We start from the raw sequence: 22950 nt of genomic DNA on the forward strand, positions 1-22950 counted from the left end.
TACAGCAGAAACACAACAGGGATTGTGTCACTGATGCATGCACAGTCACTGCTCACCATCCTTGTGTCCTCAAATGGTAACAATGGTACAATGGTACAATGGTACAATGCATCCTTAGTGATCAGCTGTGGCACCAGCTCTTTTATTTTCATAGTTTGATGAAGCCTGCATTTAATCCATAAATACTATGAGCATAACTCTCCTAATGCTAACAGTAAAAGTAGGAGGCAGTGTACAACTGCCATATTTTATTACATTGGGTAATCTTTGCTGAGGGACAGATTTTCTAGAGCACATCCAGTTTGATCAGTTAAACATGTTTTACCCTTCATTCACCCAAGGTCTTTACCCCCAAAATCTTGCTTGGTGTACCAACAAAGGTTTACTACGAATAGCTGATTTCTGTGGCCATAAGGGTGTCTTGTCGAAACAATTCCTTTAGGAACAGCACCAGCTTCCTAATTCAGAACTTTACTTTACTTTACGTTAGCACAATATACATCCAAACCATATATCAATACTTTGAAGCAAACTACAAGGTCCTCCTGTGGAGGAACATGGTGACGATAACGGTAGTGTCCTATGTCCCTGAGGCATCCCTGCAGTGCCTCAGAGGTTGTGGCATGAATGGCACTATGTTCCATGTTTGGTTGACTTGCCCAAATGTTAGGCGGTTCTCGATCCGTAAACAGAACAAGGGTGCACACACCGCTTCAGGCAAAAAATGGATACACCCGATCCAAGGTGCTAATCTAGGCTCATCACCGTAGGCAATATCAAGAAGAGAAGTAAAGATTGATCGCACACTTGAATCCAAAAGATCCGAAATCGCCACTGCAGGCACTGTTGGGGCGCCAGGTAGAGGGGACATCAAAACACACAAAAAGACTAATAGCTTTTATATTTGTAGCAGCCAGGGTCTCCATAGCCAGGTCTATGGAGGATCCACAGTTCCCTTCAACCTTATAATTTCAAAAGATCAAATTATCTTGGATAATGGTAAACAAACACCTATCAGCAATTCTGAATGATACCGTAAACTTGTCTCATTCAATAAGACTTGGGACCCCTGAATTAAATATCTGTTGGATGCACTGCCATGGAATGTCTTTTATTTTATTTTTACTTCTCCTATCCTCTCTGAGGTAGGGTGTATCCCCCCGCCCCCATGTTTTTTTAGTTATTTTTTTTATTTTCTTTGCTTCCTGTACTTTGTTTACTCTCTCTCCTTCTATCGACTATACACCATGTACTTATTTCTCCTTATTTGCCCTTTTATGTGTATACATAACTGGGGTGTTTGCAACTACCTGAGAGTTAAGACTGCCAGTTACTTCAAACAGGTGTTGTGGGTTCTTGATCGTTTAGTGTAAATTTATTTTTATTTTTTTCCCTTGTCGTTCTACACCTATAGATTTCTGTGAAAGAAGCAAGTTTCTTGGCTCTAAAAGTGCATTACTAGAATGTCTACTCCCATGTCCTGATTATCTCAGAGGGATGGGAGGTGACAGGAAGAGTCATTATGTATAATCATTGTTTAATGCCAATTTCCTCCTTTATATTGTGTTTTCTTTATAATGATTCATAACTTCATAATGTGTATAGAGATATATTATGGTTAATGATGCTATGTACTCTCAAATGTTGCAAGGATTTCTACCCTGGTCTAGAGCCAACAAATGTTTATTGCCCTAATGGAAAATGCTGGTTTTGTAAACTTTCAGTCTGAGTAAAAACCTTTGAAAATGAAACATGTTTTAGAATTTTAGAGCACTATTAGTGCCTTGGTTGACAGGGAAAAGTAAAGCTGGATTTATGGAGATCATGTAAAACATCATCAATTATCCTCTTCTCTTTATTTCCATGTTTCCAATCCTTTAAGTCATGGTTGCTCTATTCATAGCCCAGGATCAGGAGAGATGCAAAACCAACTTATTTGCCAGATAACTTGGCCCTTTCATTTTTAAAGACTAAAAATACCAATGTGCTACCAAGTGTGACAGTAGAGAAATAAGAGTAGATAAATTGAAATAAAGTAAAAAATACAGCTACCAATCCTTACAGTGTCACCACATATAATAATCCAAAAAATTATAAAAATAACAGAACAGTGCTAAATCTAATCACAAAAAGTGAAAATACATAATATAAACTAGCATACCCTGTTTCCCCGAAAATAAGACCTAGCATGATTGTCGGTGATGGCTGCAATATAAGCCCTACCCCCAAATAATCCCTACGCTGTTTCCCCAAAAATAAGCCCTACCCTGAAAATAAGACCTACAAGGGCTTTAACTAGGACTTATTTGGGGAGTAGGGCTTATATTTCAACCATCACCGACAATCACGCTAGGTCTTATTTTAGGAGAAACAGGGTATGTCTAAAATATATATTACTTGCTTGTATAAATCAACACTGTATACAAATAAATGTGCAATATAAGCAGAAACACTAAACAATGTGTAAACACTGAGCATATGATGCATAAAAGTCCAGTAATAGTAAAATATAGGAATAGAACAAATTTGATAAAACCAAGTCCAGTGCAAAAAATGATGAAACCAAAAATGAAAGTCTATATCGATAGATAATGTGTTCCAAAAAACTCAAACAGTAATACCAACCGGTGCTCTATTCAAACAACCAATTATCCCCCACTGTGTGCAGTGGTTGCTCGCCTTATAGTAGATAACAATGCACTTTCAAAGTGTCAGTCATCGACTAGTGAAGATCATGCAGTGGCAAATCAAGCTCAGATTGCACATGAAATGGAAATAAGGATCTCCATAGTGTAGTAAGTTAAAATATCTTTAATAAAACAAGATAGTAACTTACATGTAAATTCAGATAGATGTGTGTAAAACACAGTGACCAAGGGGTTAAGCAACAATGCACTGTGGAAAAATGCAAAACTTCTGTTCTCAGCCATAGACCGAAAGTGACATCACTCAGATCCTACTGACCTGTTGTGTCACTGGCATGTGACTTTATCAAGGGCTGGATGACCATCACCGGGATATATATTCAGGCGGTTACCATGGGAACCGCACGATAATGAACAGAAATTACATAAAATTTAAAATGACAATGCCTGACAGCTACACCACTCCCATACTTCTGAAATTAAGTAGATTATACATATAATAGATTTTCACACAAGGATCTAGATGGTGGTATAATGCTGATAATAAAAAGTTGTAAATATTCAATGAAACGGCTACAATGGCAACTAAGATCTATATAGCTTCATAATACCCAAAAACATTGTACCACTAACCCCTGAAGGAGCTGCTGGTTATTTTTAAGCTTACCGCTACCTTCTGTTCTCCTTGTGACACGTTTAGGGGATGTCCCGTGGTAGATGACCCAGTAACTTGAGACTGACGATAGATCCACTTGAATCGATTTTATTTGCAAAAACTCAAACCATTGAACAGTCTTTCAACTTGGGATCAGAGGGTTGGAAAGGGAAGTTCAGGTACTCTCAATGTCAAAGTCCAAAAACGTTAAAGAACTTGCTTACTTTGACTGCATCCAGAGAATAGCCATTTGCAGCTAGATGAACACTCAGGTTGGACAGTCCCTCTCTCACAAGGCCTAGCAACCAACAAGGTGCCTACTTAGGAACAAAGTCTTTGTCACAGATGTTGTTGCAGAACACATAGGGAAACTAAGCTGTAGAACACTTGTAGGATACCTAGATCTCTCAGCCTGCTTGGCGATATCCACAAGATCGGATTCTTTCGGTAACTTCAGCCCTTCAAGGCTCATGTTAAGAAAACCAACCCGTGCGTGGTGTTCTTCTAAAGAGTCCCCCCCCTGGAATTCTCAAAGTACAATGGGACTCTCCCGAACCAGAGACGGCACCCAACCACCTCAGAATCCTCCTTTAGTTTCCTTGCCTTGGGCTAGCCAGCCCAGAGGCATCAAAGTCGGGTGGATCTGCACCCCAGGCCATAGCCTTCCTGAGGGCTGGTCAGGAGGACCAGGACCAAGTAGTCAGCACATCATACTGGACCGGAACCCGCAACCACATGGCGTCCGTATCTTAAATACCCTCTCCCAGAGGGCACAGCGAGAGGGCCACTCCCACTGACCTGGCTCCGAAAGAGAGTAACTTAAGCAAATGATGCCCGTCACAAGAGACAGTGCCCCCTGTGGCCAGGCTGAACATCCCACAGCCCAGTCAGACTGACACAGAAGTCCAATTTAGCAAATAGATCCAAACCAAACTGCAGTTTGGGTAAAGTTTAACTTTGAAAAAGCACATAGCGCATGCTCTTCAGGAGCCCGCCGCTACACACTCCCCTGCTTATTTAGACGATGTCCCCATCATCTGGGAAAGACAGGAAAAAAGAAACCCAGAGCTAACAACTAGTCCTATCAAAAAAAGAACATTAGAGTACCTGAATATTGGGGTGGGAAAGGGAAAAAAGGGAAGGGAAAACAAGAGTAAAACCTCCATATTGCAGCAAACACAGAATTATCTTACACCACTAGGGATAAGCTTCGAGTTCGAGTCGAACTCATGTTCGGGCGCATGTTTCCCATGCTTAGAACTGTCCCTGCACAAAGTGTCATTTCTGCAGGAAAAAAAGTATTTTAAAATCACTTGCGGCGTAATACAGAGAACACTCAATGAGTGTTCTCTGTATTACGAGAGCCGACAATTCATTCATATGGGTGACCCCGCCCCCTCTGATGTAACGCAGGTTTCCATTACATCAGAGGGGGGCGGGGTCACCCATACGTCATTGGGGAACCCCTGGCTTCCCTCGCCAGCATCAGAGGGGGCGGGCCAGGTGACGGGTGGCCCCGCCCCCCCTAATATAAGAAACGTTAGGCGCCGAGATCCCCGCAGTGTCTCCTCAGGGGAGACAGAAGATGGATGCATGGATGGACTGCACTGGACTGAAAATCACCCATTGCTGGATCAGATCAGCCATCGCTGGACCCCGGAGAGATGATCATCCGTCACTGGATAGCAAGAGTGGATTAGCACCACTGGAATCTTTTTTTATTTTTAAAAAAGGAATTTTTCAAAAGTGTGTTGGTCTTATTTAACAATTTTTTACACTTTCTTTGTGAAATGGTAGGGGTACTTTTGTACCCCCTTACCATTTATTTCAAACGGGGGGGCCGGGATCTGGGGGTCCCCTTGTTAAAGGGGGCTTCCAGATTCTGATAAGCCCCCTGCCCGCAGACCCCCACAACCACCGGCCAGGGTTGTGCGGATGAGGCCCTTGTCCCCATCAACATGGGGACATGGTGCTTTGAGGGGTCACAGACCCCCAAAGCATCCTCCCAATGTTGAGGGCATGTGGCCTGGTACGGTTCAGGAGGGGGGCCGCTCTCTCGTCTCCCCCTCTTTTCCTGCGGCCTGCCAGGTTGCGTGCTCGGATAAAGGGTCTGGTATGGATTTTTAGGGGACCCCACCTCAATTTTTTTTTTATTTGACGCGGGGCTCCCCTTAATATCCATACCAGACCTGATGGGCCTGGTAATTGAATTTAGGGGAACCCCACGCTTTTTTTTTTTTTTTTTTTATCAATGAATGAATTGTCGGCTCCCGTAATACAGAGAACACTCATTGAGTGTTCTCTGTATTACACCGTAAGTGATTTTAAAAGACTTTTTTTCCTGCAGAAATTACACTTTGTGCAGCGACAGTTCTAAGCACGGGAAACATGTGCCCCTTCACAGGCATACTATAGACACCCCCCAGGTACAAAATGTAAAGGAATATTACACTTTTATTGTTTCACTTTAATCATTATTAAAATCACTGCTCCTGAAAAAAACTGCCTTTTTTAAAACTTTTTTTGCATTGATCCATGTCCCCTGGGGCAGGACCCAGGTCCCCAAACACTTTTTAGGACAGTAACTTGCATATTAGCCTTTAAAATTAGCACTTTAGATTTTGAACGTTCGAGTCCCATAGACTTTAACAGGGTTCCAAAGTTCACACGAAGTTTAGGTCTGTTCGCAGGTTCTGGTGCGAACCGAACAGGGAGGTGTTCGGCTCATCCTTATACACCACAGTTACCACCCAAGCCCATCTATCTAATCAACCCATTCTCCGGCACTTTGATAGATGCTCTCCGGTGAATCCTGGATAAGAGAAGAATATATATACAATATTTTACACCTAACTATTAGAAGGCAGGATTCCACCAATCTCCGTGGATTCCTCTCCTCTAAAACCGTTTTTTTTCTGTAAACGGTACTAATTGTGCCGACTCATGCAACCTACTGGTATGCGTCGCTGAAGTGCAGTCTTTAACCTAAAACAGTTTAAGTATTCTTGACACGGTGGATGTTCCATTCTCTGTGTGACTGACTCTGACCAACTACCCTAAAGTTCAGTAGTTTCAAAGAAAAATGCAAAAGAGATAAAGACCCGGAGAAGCTCTCCTTGCAAATTCAAAGTCATTACTCAGGAACAGTTAACCAGTAAAAGCAGGGATCAGGCAAAGTTAAATCTTTCCCCCATGCATCCACGGAAGTTATAAAGTACACAGCACTGTCTTTATCTGGTCAGCAGATCACAACTTTGTCCTCATAGATATGCCGACCGTAACTCCAATGCTGTAGAAATCGGACAAACCATTCATAAAGCTCAGATGAAAAAGTGTGGGCAGATTCACGGGTTTAGGGAGAGTCACATTTACTGTGATGGAGTTCTCCGCACTCGGACTTCCATCCCCTGAGGTCAGAGATAGCCAATCTGAAACATCTGTACAAGTGGCGGCTACATCATCCCCTCCAGCCCACAACAACTCCTCCGACAATGTCCCCAAAATATCATCATCTTCCATATCCGACAGAGACTCTAACTCCGAATCTCTGGATTCCTCTGCCGGCAAATAGTTAACTAAAGGTGAACTCACAGTCAGACTTTTTCCTGAGGCAACCTTCTTCTTCCGATTGGATCCAGCCGGACTCGGTGACGGAACTCTATGTCGACTCCGGGAAAACTTTGTGTGCCCCACTTTCTCCAAAGGAGGCATAGTGATTTCCGTTGCGGTGGTAGAAGCAGTGTCCATCTGCTCCAAAGTGGTATCCTCAGCAGTCTCAGTAGCAGATGTAGTGGCATCTCTCTCTGGGATGTCAGCAATGACAGGTGTCACCACTGTGGAAGGCTTTACCGAAGGGGCGAAGAGGGCCGACTCCTCGGTTGTCAGGCCCGTGGTCCAGTTCACGCGGTAGGCCCTCGGTGTTGTGACTGACTGCTCCACTCTAAACGTGTATTCTCCACACGTCTTGCACCTGGAGAATGGCAGAGGGTTAGCGACTAGGCCGTCGCACTTTCCAAACAGCATACGCAGGCCCTCAATGTCTCCAGTGGTATACAGAATAAACCACCTCTGCAGCAGCAGGCGAATGCCCATGTCCATAAGTACAGTACCAGGCAGCTGTATTCCTGTGGGACCCCTTCCAAGAGGCATCCTGGGTCCTTGCGCAGGCTGCAAACCCGGAGCATGATACATCTTCAAGAAAAACCTTTTCTCTAACACTCTGAGAAAAATGTCAACACTCTCATGCAGTGCCTCGTGCAGGAAAGAACAACTCAGACTCCTCCCACTGAGATGCTCAGGTTGCACAACTTTGCGGGCTTTTCAGCAAGGGCTCACCCCACGCTTATGCACCTCAGTGAAAATCTGAATAAAGATGGCGCCGATGGCACAGTTACAAAACACAACCATCTGTTCTTGCTTTACCATGTGTATAGTTCCTTTGCGAGGTAACGGTAAAATCCCAGACTACGAGCCCCTACGCATATCACTAACCCCCGGAGAAGCTGCTGGTTATTTTTGGACTTAGCGTTACCTTCCGTTCTCCTTGTGACACGTCTAGGGGATGTCCTGTGGTAGATGACCCAGTAACTTGAGACTGACAATAGATCCACTTGAATGGACAGTCCCTCTCTCACAAGGCCTAGCAACCAACAAGGTGCCTACTCAGGAACAAAGTCTTTGTCACAGATGTTGTTGCAGAACACGTAGGGAAACTAAGCTGTAGAACACTTGTAGAATACCTGGATCTCTCAGCCTGCTTGGCGATATCCACAAGACCAGATTATTTCGGTATCTTCAGCCCTTCCAGGCTCCTGTTAAGAAAACCAACCTGTACGTGGTGTTCTTCTAAAGAGTCCTCCCTTGGAATGCTCGAAGTACAATGGGTCTCTGCCGAACCGCAGACGGCCCCCAACCACCTCAGAATCTTTTAGTTTCCTTGCCTTGGGCTAGGCAGACCCGAGGCATCAAAGTCAGGTGAATACACACCCCAGGCCATAGCCCTCCTGGGGGCTGGTCAGGAGGACCAGGACCAAAAGTCAGCACATCATACTGGACCGGAACCCCCAACCACGTGGCGTCCGTATCTTAAATACCCTCTAATGACCTGGCTCCGAAAGAGAGTAACTTAAAGCGGGATTCCGCTCTTTTTTTTATTTTTTTCTTACCTGTCTCACTGGTGGGCGAGTGCTACCTTCGATTGGCATCCACGTCCGGCGTTTATTTGACCCCCGGCGCGACAAATCTTTTCCTCAGGATGACTTATAAAAACCTGCTCTGGCGTTTTCCATTTTAACTGTGGGCGTCTGAAGCCCACAGGCATTTACTTCCTGGTATATGATGACGTCTGGCTCCCAGCATGCTCCGCTCCATCTTGCACATGCTCAGTGAGAGCAGTGACAAGGAAAGAAAAACTTTCATTGTCCCCCATGGATTCTTGGGAAATTTCCCAGGGACCATTGCGAGGACGATAGCCACGCCTACTCCCACGGGAGGACAACCCGGAAGTCAGCTGAAACATTTGAAATAAAAGGTAAGTAAATAATATTTTTTTTTTTCAGGGTTCGTTTAGGTAAGTATGCTATCTGTTGATTTTAATAACATGAACTTTCATTTTTAGGTACCAAACCACTTTAAGCACCCGACCAGACCATAGTTCCACATCTGCCACAAGAGACAGTGCCCCCTGTGGCCAGGCTGAACATCCCACAGCCCAGTCAGACTGACACAGAAGTCCAATTTAGCAAATAGACCCAAATAAAACTGCAGTTTGGGTAAAGTTTAACTCTGAAAAAACACATAATAAAAATCCCTAATAAAGTAACATTAGTCAGAGTAAGATATATAATACATATTATGCACATAATCCTGCTAAAACCCGCAGGGTAATAGTAACATCTAAAAATATCTCAGTAGAAGATAAGGGGATAGTCATGTTTATGTAAAAGAGAAAAAGACGATGAATAATAAGAATATAGCCATAAATTAGAAAAATATATAAAATATATAAATATATATTAAGAATCCCCATTTGAGGAAAGAACTTAACCACTTGCCGACCGCCGCACGACGATATACGTCGGCAGAATGGCACGGGCAGGCATATTGGCGTATATATAAGTCCATGCCTGCCCGCGGGTGGGGGGCCCGATCGGGCCCCCCCCCGGTGCCTGCGGCGGTCGGCATTCGTTCGGGAGAGATCAGGGATGAGGGGACGGCCATTCATTCATGGCCACCCCCTCGCGATCGCTCTCGACGAATGGAAATCCCCCGTGACATCACTTCCTCTCCTGTAATGTAAACACAGGAGAGGAAGTGATGTATTCTCTCCTCCGTGTCGGTATTTTCCGTTCCGACACGGAGGAGAGCGGATCGGTGAGTTGCACCAACACTCTACACACACAGTAGAACATGCCAGGCACACTCACACCCCCCCTTTACCCCCCGATCACCCCCCCAATTACCCCTGCCCCCCAGTCACAGTGACACCAATGTCATTTTTTTTTTTTTTTTTTTTTTTTTTGCATTGGTGTCATTTGTGACTGTAATAACTGTTAGGGCAGTTAGAGTTAGCCCCCTTTAGTTCTAATGTACCCCCCTAACCCCCCCAATAAAGGTTTAACCCCGTGATCACCCCCCGTCGCCAGTGTCACTAAGGCTGGGTTCACATTGCAGCGGTTTATGAGAACGAATGTGATTCGCACCGCACTGCAGTGCAAATCACATCCGATCTCTGTGCGATTCGAGTTCAGCCATTCGCCGCACCCGCCGCACCCGCCACACCCGCCGCAAATTCGCACGGGACCCTTTTTTTGGCCCGCAGCAGAATCGGATCGCATGGGTGTTCACACCATGCGATCCGAGTTTGCAGATCGCACTGCGATATGCGAACTGATCTGGGGGTGTCAGTAACATTTCACTGACACTCCCAGCAGTTCGCATAGGGCAGTGTGAACTGCCGCCGGGAGGCATGCGATGCGGGAACCCGCCGCGGATTCGCGGCGTTTCCGCATCGCTCCAGTGTGAACCCAGCCTAATAAGCGATCATTTTTCTGATCGCCGTATTAGTGTCACAGGTGACGCTAGTTAGGCAGGTAGGTATTTAGGTTCGCCGCAGCTTTTTATAGCGCCAGGGACCCCCATATACTACCGCATAAAGCCCCCTGATTGCCCCCTAGTTAACCCTTTCACCAGTGATCACCATATAACTGTTACAGGTGACGCTGGTTGGTTAGTTATTTTTTTATAGTTTCAGGGCACCCGCCATTTATTACCTAATAAAGGTTTAACCCCCTGATCACCCGGCGGGTGTCATTTGTGACTAATAACTGTTAGGGCAGTTAGGGTTAGCCCCCTTTAGTTCTAAGGTACCCCCCTAACCCCCCCAATAAAGGTTTAACCCCGTGATCACCCCCCGTCGCCAGTGTCACTAAGGCTGGGTTCAGATTGCAGCGGTTTGAGAACGGATGTGATTCGCACCGCACTGCAGTGCAAATCACATCCGATCTCTGTGCGATTCGAGTTCAGCCATTCGCCGCACCCGCCACACCCGCCGCAAATTCGCACGGGACCCTTTTTTTGGCCCGCAGCAGAATCGGATCGCATGGGTGTTCACACCATGCGATCCGAGTTTTCAGATCGCACTGCGATATGCGAACTGATCTGGGGGTGTCAGTAACATTTCACTGACACTCCCAGCAGTTCGCATAGGGCAGTGTGAACTGCCGCCGGGAGGCATGCGATGCGGGAACCCGCCGCGCATTCGTGGCGTTCCCGCATCGCTCCAGTGTGAACCCAGCCTAATAAGCGATCGTTTTTCTGATCGCTGTATTAGTGTCACAGGTGACGCTAGTTAGGCAAGTAGGTATTTAGGTTCGCCGCAGCTTTTTATAGCGCCAGGGACCCCCATATACTACCGCATAAAGCCCCCTGATTGCCCCCTAGTTAACCCTTTCACCAGTGATCACCATATAACTGTTACAGGTGACGCTGGTTGGTTAGTTATTTTTTTATAGTTTCAGGGCACCCGCCATTTATTACCTAGTCTCACTAGTGTACCCCTAAATTTAGGGGTGTCTACTTTCCAAAATGGGGTCATTTGGGGGGGGTTTGTGCCATCTTGGCATTTTATGGCCTTCAAAACTGTAACGCCCTTAGAAAGCCTGAAGGCGGTGCTTGGTTTTCGGGGCCCCGTACGCGGCTAGGCTCCCAAAAAGTCCCACATATGTGGTATCCCCGTACTCAGGAGAAGCAGCAGAATTTATTTTGGGGTGTCATTTCACATATGCCCATGGCATGCGTGAGCAATATATCATTTAGTGACAACTTTGTGAAAAAAAAAAAAAAAAAAAAAAAGTTTGTAATTTTCCCGCAACTTGTGGCAAAATATAAAATATTCCATGGACTCAACATGCCTCTCAGCAAATAGCTTGGGGTGTCTACTTTCTAAAATGGGGTCATTTGTGGGGGTTTTGTGCCATCTTGGCATTTTATGGCCTTCAAAACTGTAATAGGTAGTGAGGAGTGAAGTCAAATATTTACGCCCTTAGAAAGCCTGAAGGCGGTGCTTGGTTTTCGGGGCCCCGTACGCGGCTAGGCTCCCAAAAAGTCCCACATATGTGGTATCCCCGTACTCAGGAGAAGCAGCAGAATTTATTTTGGGGTGTCATTTCACATATGCCCATGGCATGTGTGAGCAATATATCATTTAGTGACAACTTTGTGAAAAAAAAAAAAAAAAAAAAAAAGTTTGTAATTTTCCCGCAACTTGTGGCAAAATATAAAATATTCCATGAACTCAACATGCCTCTCAGCAAATAGCTTGGGGTGTCTACTTTCTAAAATGGGGTCATTTGTGGGGGTTTTGTGCCATCTTGGCATTTTATGGCCTTCAAAACTGTAATAGGTAGTGAGAAGTGAACTCAAAAATTTACGCCCTTAGAAAGCCTGAAGGCGGTGCTTGGTTTTCGGGGCCCCGTACGCGGCTAGGCTCCCAAAAAGTCCCACATATGTGGTATCCCCGTACTCAGGAGAAGCAGCAGAATTTATTTTGGGGTGTCATTTCACATACGCCCATAGCATGTGTGAGCAATATATCATTTAGTGACAACTTTGTGTAAAAAAAAAAAAAAAAATTTTTTTTTGTCATTATTCAATCGCTTGAGGCAAAAAAATAAAATATTCAATGGGCTCAAAATGCCTCTTATCAATTTCCTTAGGGGGTCTACTTTCCAAAATGGGGTCATTTGGGGGGGTTTTGTACTGCCCTGCCATTTTAGCACCTCAAGAAATGAGATAGGCAGTCGTAAACTAAAAGCTGCGTAAATTCCAGAAAACGTACCTTAGTTTGTAGATGTGACAACTTTTGCGCAAACCAATAAATATACAATTATTGACTTTTTTTTTACCAAAGACATGTGGCTGAATACATTTTGGCCTAAATGTATGACTAAAATTGAGTTTATTGGATTTTTCTAATAACAAAAAGTAGAAAATATCATTTTTTTTCAAAATTTGCGGTCTTTTTACGTTTATATCGCAAAAAATAAAAATCGCAGAGGCAATCAAATACCATCAAAAGAAAGCTCTATTTGTGGGAAGAAAAGGACGCAAATTTTGTTTGGGTACAACATTGCATGACCGCGCAATTACCAGTTAAAGCAGCGCAGTGCCAAAGTGTAAAAAGACCTCTGGTCATTTACCAGCAAAATGGTCCGGTCTTAAAGTGGTTAAGACTAAGGGTAAAATAATACAATAATAAACAAATCAATCCATAAAACAAAAAGAAGAAAAGAGAAGACTTCAATAATCCAAAATAAAACAGTTAAGATCAAAATCAAGTCTTTATCTCATAAATCCAGCAAGGTTCAACCTTACTAAAAGTAATAATTTTATTACTCCCTCTCCAATGGGGTTTATACTTCTCTATATCCCAGAAAAGTAGGAAGGAGTGATCCTTCTAATGATATTCAATGTAGTGCTTAGAGATGCTGTGCTTTGGATAACCCTTTTGTATATTTTGAATATGCTCTCTAAGGGGCTTCCACAATGGTCTTTTTGTCCTTCCTATATATTGGAGGCGGCATGGACATTGAAAGACATAAACTGCTCCTTCATGATATGAATTCTCTGATATTGTATTTTTTTCCAGTTGAAATAGATTCAAATTCTTCTTTCTTTTTCTTGTTATGCTTGGTATGTCGACATGTAAATCCATTTTTACACAGATTAAAATCGTATTCCTTCAAAAAAATGGTAGGTTTTCTTAGGAGGTTGACCTATCAGATTTTTTTGCTCTCTAAGGTCTCTAAGTGTTGATGCTCTCTTATAGGTGAACTTCGGGATCTTAAGCAATATTTGTGCCAGGAATCTGTCTGCTGTTAATATTTTCCAATGTTTCCTAATGATACTTTCTAGTCATTTATGTTGGATGTTGTAATCAAATATGAGTGGAATTTCTTGGTGAGAGTTTTCTTTTTTCTCTCCATCGTTTAGTAAAAAAATTTCTCTCAATGTCACCTACTTCGCAGATTTTTTGTTGTAAGAAAGAATTCTTGTATCCCTTCCCTATAATTTCTAATACTTTTGCCTGTTTGTAATCTTTCTTTTCTGTGCAATTTCTCTTCAATCTTATTAGTTGTCCTTTGAGTTTGTTGACAAGCCATGGTTTATGTCCCCTGTTCTTGACATATCTCCAAATCTAAGAAGTCAATTTTATTTTTACTTATCTCCAATGACAATTTTTTTGGTTTCATTAATGTTAAGATTCTGACTAAAGAGCACTTGACTATTTTTGTCACCAGACCATACCATTTTAATATCATCGATAATCTCTTTAATCTCTTGTACATGATCAGCTGTTCTAGTCTGTTTTTCTGTAAAACATCCTCTTCCCATTGAACCAGAAACAGCAGACATGCCAAGAACAGGGGGCATTGAAGACTAAAATACATTTCAAACCTGTGGACAGGAATAGTTTTCTCCCTATAAACAGCTGCTACCATAAACCATGGCTTGTTAACGTGCCCAAGGGATTCCTGGCACAATTATTGCCTAAGATTCCAAATTTCACCTATAGGAGAGCACCAACACTAAGAGACCTTGTAGAAAAAATGTGATGGATCAACCCTCTAAGAAAATCTACACGTTTTTTGAAGGAAAATAATTTTATCTGTGTAAAAATAGCTTTTCATGTTGACATACCAAGCATAACAAGAAAATAAAAGAAGAATTCAAATCTACTTAAAAAATACAATATCAGAGAATTCATATCATGTAAGATAGAAGGAGCGGTCTGTGTCTTGGAATGTAGGACAAAAAGACCATTTTGTGGAAGCGCCTTAGAGAGCATATTCAAAATATACAAAACACAGCATCTCTAAGCATTACGCTGAATATCATCAGAAGGATCCCTCCTCCCTACTTTTCTAGGGTATAGAGAAGTATACACCCCATTGGAGAGGGAGTAATACAATTATTACTCTTAGTAAGGCTGAATCTCTATGGATTTATGAGCTGAAGACTCTTATGCCATTTGGCCACAGTATTGATTTTGATCTTAACTGTTTTATTTCTGATTATTGAACTTTTCTCTTTTCTTCTTTTCGTTTTATGGATTGTTTTTTTTTTTTTTTTTATTATTTTACCCTTAGTCATAAGTTCTTTCCTCAAGTGGGGATTCTTAACATATATTATATATGTTATATATTTTTCTAATTTCTGGCTATATTCCTATTATTCATCTGACTTATGCCGCATACACACAACCAGAATTTTTGACAGCAAATTTGATCTTGTGTGGGCTCCATCGGACCTTTGCTTGCCAAAAATCCAGCGGACTTTAGAAATAGAACATGTTTTACGTTTTTCCACCGGAACTCCGCCGGACCGAGAAATCCGTTCGTGTGTATGCTAGTCCAACGGACAAAAACCGACACTAGGGCAGCTATTGGCTACTTGCTATGAACTTCCTTATTCTAGTCCGTCATCACGTTCGAATCCGTCGGACTTTGATGTGATTGTGTGTGGCCAAGTCCGTTCATTCGGAAAGTCCGTCGGAACTCCGCCGAAAGTCAGTCGGAAAGACCGTCGGACCTAGTCCCTCGAAAAGTCTGGTCGTGTGTACGTGGCATAATGTTACTTTATTAGGGATTTTCTATTGCTTCAATTACTCTATGTTAATATGATGTTTTTGGCCATTATGCTGCTGCTGTAGATCTTAGTTACTATTTTAGCCATGTCATTGAATATTTACAACTTGTTATAACTATTGTAGTTGTAGTGTCAAACCTCTACTCAAGAAACCAAACCTGGACCCTCAGGATCCAAACAACCGTAGGCCAATTACAAGCCTCAACACCATTTCTAAGATCATGGAGAAAGCTGTAGTACATCAGCTACAACTTCACCTGGATACTCACAAACTCCTGGACCCGCTGCAATCAGGCTTCCGCCCGGGTCATGGAACAGAAACAGCTCTCCTCAAGATTTGGGATGACGCCCTCGAAGCGGCAGATGACGGAGAGCCGTGTCTCCTCGTACTGCTAGACCTAAGTGCAGCGTTTGATACAGTAGATCACAATACTCTACTCGTTCGCCTCACAGAAGTAGCCGGAGTCCAAGACATAGATCTCCATTGGTTCGCGTCCTTCCTAGGAAATCGGTCACAGACAGTGAAACTAGGAAAATTCCTCTCCGAAACTCGGGCAGTCACCTGCGGAGTCCCTCAAGGCTCTCCGTTGTCACCCGTTCTCTTCAACATTTACATTCGCCCACTCCTTCAAATCATCAGATGCTCAGATCTCTGCTTCCACTCTTCTCCTCTCACGCTGACGACACGCAACTTTATTTCCGGATCAATGGGAAAAAAGATCACCAACAACAACTTGAAAACTGCCTCAAATCAATAGAGGACTGGATGACCACCAACTCCCTCCAGCTGAACCAATCAAAGACAGAGCTTCTTATCTTACACCCAAATCATAAGCCCGCAACCAAAACCTCCTGGTCTCCACCAACCGTCTTTGGGCAGACTATCTCCCCAAAGACCAAAGCGAAGAGTCTCGGGGTTATTTTAGACGCACAAATGTCAATGGATGCGCAAATAGGAGCAGTAGTCAGTCGATCTCACCATCTGCTGCGCATGCTTCGCAGACTCATCCCTTTTATCCCAAAGAATGACAAAGCAGTGGTAGTTGGAACAATCATTAATTCACGACTGGACTACGCAAACTCGCTTTACATAGGATTACCACAATATCAACTTGCGCGATTACAACTGATCCAAAACATGGCGGCAAGGCTGATAACAGGAAAAAAACCCTGGGAATCCATTTCTCCTTCACTGAGGAGCTTACATTGGCTAACCGTAAAAAATCGGATCACGTTCAAGACCCTTTGCCTCACCCACAAATGCGTGCATAGAGAAGCTCCGCAATACCTAATGGAGAAAATAAATCATTACACACCAAACCGCAGTCTTCGATCAGCCAACAAAAACCTCCTCCTCGTGCCCAAAGCCCGGTATAAATCCAAGGGGGATCGGAGATTCGCTGTCCAAGGGCCTCGGCTATGGAATGCTCTACCAATAAACATCCGCCTGGAAGAAAATCACCTGGCTTTTTAGGAAAAAACTCAAGACCTTCCTCTTTTAGCAGATGATCAAAGCTCGCCACAGCGCCTAGAGGCGATTCAGTTCGCATTGTGCGCTATATAAGTATTTCATTCATTCATTCATTCATTGAATATTTACAATTTGTTATTATCAGCGTTACACCACTGCCTAGGATCCTCATGTAAAAAATTATATATCAATATTCCCTGTAAAAGAAGCACTCACTAGGAATTAGGCAAAAATACTAATTAATACAATATCATATGTAATATATATATATATATATATATATATATATATATATATATATATATATATATATATATATATATATATATATATATATATTGCTTACTTACACATGGTATGCATTCCTATGCACCTGATGATTAATATACAGTCTTGAGAAAAAAACTGTGTGCCTCCCATGGACATTTTTGATTTTTTAAACATATTTCAACAGGCAAACAGTGCCTACGGATACAGCTTTTTATATTTGAACAAATGATACAACATCTATGGTACATTCACTGTAAAAATCTAAAATTATACAATTGCCTCCACTTCAAATCTTTTAAATTGTTTTTTTTTTTTTTTTTTTTTTTGGTAATAAAACATTATACATCATATGTAACTGCAACATTAGAACAGAATAAGGTTCTGGATCATAAAACATTACACAACTAGTAGGAATTGTGTTGTATATTTTCAAAATGTGAATTTTGTAAAACAAGGTATTGCAAAATATACACATATATATCATATCATTGAAGTTATAAGTAACATTTGTATCAAAGCTACATTGATCTGTATAAGATCAAATATGATTCTCAAATGGATCTAGATTTAGGAGGTAAGCAATATAGGTGAAAAATAATATATATATATATATATATATATATATATATATATATATATATATATAAAAGGGGGGGTTAAATATTGGTACGGGTAGGGAGAGGGGAGTAAAGGTGGTCATTTTGTCTTTACTTTCTGACTTACATTCAGTGTGAACAGTGGTGAATTATTATTTCCTTCTCTCTCTTCTTTTCTCTTTTTTCCTTTTCCTTTCCTATATTGTAGGTTATGTTATAATGCTGCTTAACCGCTTTAGGACCGCCTCCTGCACATATACGTCAGCAGAATGTCACAGCTGGGCACAATCACATACCTGTTTAAGTTCCCAGCCCTGGGTCGCGAGCGTGCTCCTGAGCTCCGTGAACGTGGCCGCGGGACACGCAGACTCGATCACCGCTGGTGTCCCGCGATCGGGTCACAGAGCTGAAGAACGAGGAGAGGACTGTGTAAACAAACCTCTCCCCGTGCTTCCTACTGTGACTGTCACCGATCGTCTGTTCCCTGTTATAGGAATAATGTTCCTGTTATAACGTCACACATAACCCCTCCTCGCCCCCTAGTGGTTAACTCCTTCACTGCCAGTGTCATTTACACAGGAATCAGTGGATTGAAATAGCACTGATTGCTGTATAAATGACAATGGTCCAAAAAATGTGTCAAAAATGTCCGATGTGTCCGCTATAATGTCACAGTCACAATAAAAAATCGCTGATCACCGCCATTACTTGTAAAAAAAAAAAATATTTTGTAAACGCTATAACTTTTGCGGAAACAAATCAATAATAGCTAATTGCGATTTTTTTTTTTACCAAAAATATGTAGAATATGTATCAGCCTAAACTGAGGAAAAACATTTTTTTTATATATTTTTGGGGGAAATTTATTATAGCAAAAAGTAAAAAATATTGTATTTTTTTCAAAATCGTCGCTCTATTTTTGTTAATAGCTCAAAAAATAAAAATCGCAGAGGTGATCAAATACCACCAAAAGAAAGTTCTATTTGTGGGGAAAAAGGACGCCAATTTTGTTTGGGAGCAACGTCGCACGACCGCGGAATTGTCAGTTAAAGAGATGCAGTGCCGAATCGCAAAAAGGGGCTTGGTCCTTTGGCTGCAAATTGGTCTGGGGCTTAAGTGGTTAATATACACTAGTAGATTTGAATTGTATCCAGTTGTACCAGGTTGACATGAATTTTTAGATATTTTCTTGTTATATGCTAATCATTTCTACTATTTTCTCAATGTGATTGATTCTACGAAACCATTTTTTTTTTTTTGGAGGGAGTAATTTTTGAATGCCAGTGGTAGGGTATACAATGTCTTGCAACATTTACCATGAACATAGATAAGGATTTAAGGTAATGTTTCTTAGCGATTATATTGTGGTGTAGGAGGTATTGTGCCAGAGTAAAGTTAAAATTTTCTGTTATAATTGCCCGAATGGTGTCATGAACCATTTTCCAGAAAATCTGGATCATGAGACACGACCATCAGATTTGGATCATGGAACCTTCCTCTTTTTCACATCTCCAACATCTATTTGACACATGGGGATATTATTTGCTTGGTAGTGAGGGTGTTCTGTACCATCACGTAATAATTTTGACTTGATAATATAATAATAATAATAATCTTGAGTTACGTTCAGAGAACCTTTGTGGGAATACATGAATATTGCTTCCCATTATGTTGGATATTTAGGTCTTGTTCCCATGCTTGGCATGCCATACTGGAAAAGTCTATTGTTTCCCCAAAACGTGAGATGTATATGTCTTTGTGGATTTTTTTTGGAGCACAGATTTTCTAGAGTCGTGGGGATCTTGTCCATGTATGGGATGCCTCATGTCTGATTTGTATGTAATTCCATTGAGATATTTATCTGTTAAGTTCTCCTCTTGGTATGAGAATATTTCCTCTAAAGAAGTTTTTAGTCAGTATTTATTTATGGGACCAGGCCTTTAAGAGGAAATTTTGTTCAAGCCCTGGTGGGAAGTCTGGATTGTCCCTCAAGGGAGTGAGAGGGCACAATCAAGGTGTTGGGTGGTTGGTTTTTGAGATTTCGCAAAAGATTTCTAGAGTGGAGCCTATTACAGGGTGGAATTTAGCCTCCAATGAATGATGCTTTGAGTGTATCCAAGGTAGATTTTTGAAGGGTTGTGGAATTTGTATGTGTTTTATTGAAACCCAGTCTTTAACTTGTGGGTGTATATTCCAATCCACTATTCTTCCTAAGTGTGATGCCTGATTGTATTTTCATAAATCAGGGAGGGTAATTCCACCTTTAGATTTGGGTAGGTTAAGTTGTGTAAATTTGATTCTGGGAGGTTTGCCTCTCCATATTAAGGTTGAGCAAGCCCGATGGAACGAAGTGAAGAATGATATTGGCACACGTGTGGGAATTGTTTGCATAACATAAAGGAAACAGGGAAGGATAGTCATTTTAATTAGCGATGTTCTACTGAACCATATGAGATATTTAAAGAATTACAGCACTTTAAATCATCATAGGTTTCTTTTAAGATAGGTATGTAATTGATTTTGAAGAGGTCTGACAAATTTGTAGGGATTTGAATTCCCTGGTATGTTATTGCATCTTTGGACCAGGAGAAGGGGAATTTTTTTTTGGCATAGTAATACTGAATCCAATGGTATATTAATATTGAGAGCGTTTGATTTAGAGTGGTTAATTTTTATGTTTGACAAAGAATGAAAGTGTTCCAGGTCTTTAATGAGATTAGGGAGTGATATATGTGGTTTGGATAAGAAAAAAAGCATGTCATCTGCAAATGCTGCAAGTTTGTAAGTTTGAGTATGCATTTTAATTAGGAAAATAGAAAAAGAAACTGCGCTATGGTAAACCTCAAAAAATTGTGTAGTGACTGGTCACCAGGGGGACCTAATTCAGCTGCAGCATAGCTGTATCACATAATTACAGAAAAACAATATAAAAAATAAATAAGCTGCGCTAAACCCAAAATGTGCCGTGAAAAATACCTCACGTGCATATACTTAGTATAAACAGTGATGCTGTCACATAAACCTTAACATTACCCTTTCCATATGGGTAATATAAAAAAAATAAATAAAAAGTGAACAGTAATCATGAATCACAATCCAAAGTACAACAGTGCAATCAACACTCCAGTGTACAATTATTAAAACAATATAAACAGAAAAAACAGAAATGAAAAACAAAAAAGAAAGTCTTTCAAATAAACTTGAATATGAATAAAATTCTTCCACTTGTGGATAGTGCCCAATCCGCCACCAAGGTGTAAAGATCTACTTCTTACCAGAAGTTCATGACCCCCCCATTACTGCTCACTGATTGGTTACCAAACTTCAGGGTGCTATGGCACCATGTTATTTTGAAGAAGGGTTTTACCTATAATTTGCTCACTTGAACATGATGTAAAGGCTTAATGACCACAATTGTAGGCAGAACTTTCAAGCATGCTTCATTACCTCCACAGTGGGCAGCATTCAGCAGAAGTGATGGTGGATGTGACCTCAGGGGGACATGATATACATATGAATGCCGCCTCTATTTAAATATCAATGCCATGGTCCACGACTATTTATTTATTAATGCAGGTTATTTACATGTAAACACAGGGTCTGCAGGTGAGCCATCTGTACATGGCAATAGGACATATGGGCAGCAGTAGCAGAAGTTTACACTGAGATATCGGGACACAGCACTGGACTAAAACTTCAAGGAATAAGGGAATTTAAACTGGGATAGTTGGCAAGTATGAGGCAGCTGCTTTGGGCCCCACTACAATGATGGGGCCCAGGGCAGCTGCCCCTTTTGCCCTGCCTTAAAAACGGTCCTGGCCACTCCCCATAGATTTGGTGGTTGGTCACTACATGTTTTATTTGTGATCCAATAGGTGACCAGTTTATATACACTCCCTCCAAGTATTTATGTTACTCCTTGTGATATCTATGGAGATAATAATATGGATATTGTGAGTACCCCTGAGAGGCTGGATTACATAGGAGGTATGAGGGAGTGCACTTAGGATAGCTATTTGACCACTGAGGGTTATCAGTTTGGGGTCCCTATAAAATTGGCTCCCATTTTTGATTGGGGCTAAAGTATATCTAATTATATATTTTTTTAACAATTATTTATCATCTCTTTGAGTCTTCTCCTCCCCTATAATTGGTTTCCTCTTGTTTTATGTGCACAATGTTTTGATGCATTTTCCCTGTATTTTATTAATTTTAATAAGTATCACATTCTTTCATGCTTTGCCAGATGAGAGGGAGGGTTTTTTGAGGATGATTTCTCTACATGTAGCGTATCCCTATTCGGGCACTGTATGAATGATGATTTTCTTATATTCAGTCATACGATGCATTTTATACGTACTGTATTTTATTTGTAAGGTGGACATTACGGTAACATAGAAATGTTATAATAATGCTAGAATTTACCGTTCTGTACTGCTTTGAGTCTTGTGGTTGCGGTGTTGCACTGGGTAGAGACAGTATGTGTTTACATTTACGAATGAGGTTCGGTGTAAGCGGAACTCATTGGTAGTTCAGAGCGAGGCTTGGGTGGATAACGATCTTGCGGTGGTTCAAGCACACTGGGAGGGGACACAGCCTGTTTATTATTGAAAGCGAGGCTTGGTTAGAGCGGAACTCGCTGATGGCGAGGCTTGGTTAGAGTGGAACTCGCCGATGGCCCAGAGCGAGGCTTGGATGGGTAGTGGTAGGTTAAAGAGAGGTGACGCGGTGCGCCACCCGTGCCCCTGGATGACGTAATTCTGTTACGAAACGCGTAGGGTGGAGTGACACACTGACGTCACCTCGTGTGGAGTAGTCTGTATTCAGGAAGGACGGGTTTGTCCGTGTGCGTCCGGCCGGCGCAGCGGACTTAATGCTGATGTTTTTCCTGTACACTGTAAGTGCAACTTATATTTTATTGGAGTGAAATAAAAAAAGGTTTTACACTATTGGAGCTTTATTTTCCTTCCATGTAAATGATGTGTATCCTCGAGTTTTAACCATATGGGAGATGTACTGAAGAGGTGTGCCTATTAATCTATCTGACGGAAAAGGTGGCTTAAGGAGAGCAGCAAAGATCCATTTCGGATTGGGGTGGCAGCAAGAAGGCCCACACAAGGACTAATTCAAAGGCCACCACCTCCTCCAAATGGGAGCATCCTCAAA

The sequence above is a fragment of the Lithobates pipiens genome, unplaced genomic scaffold, assembly GCF_037356315.1.
Source record: "Lithobates pipiens isolate NorthernLeopardFrog02 unplaced genomic scaffold, aLitPip1_a1.2 Scaffold_8, whole genome shotgun sequence".
Classification (NCBI taxonomy): domain Eukaryota; kingdom Metazoa; phylum Chordata; class Amphibia; order Anura; family Ranidae; genus Lithobates; species Lithobates pipiens.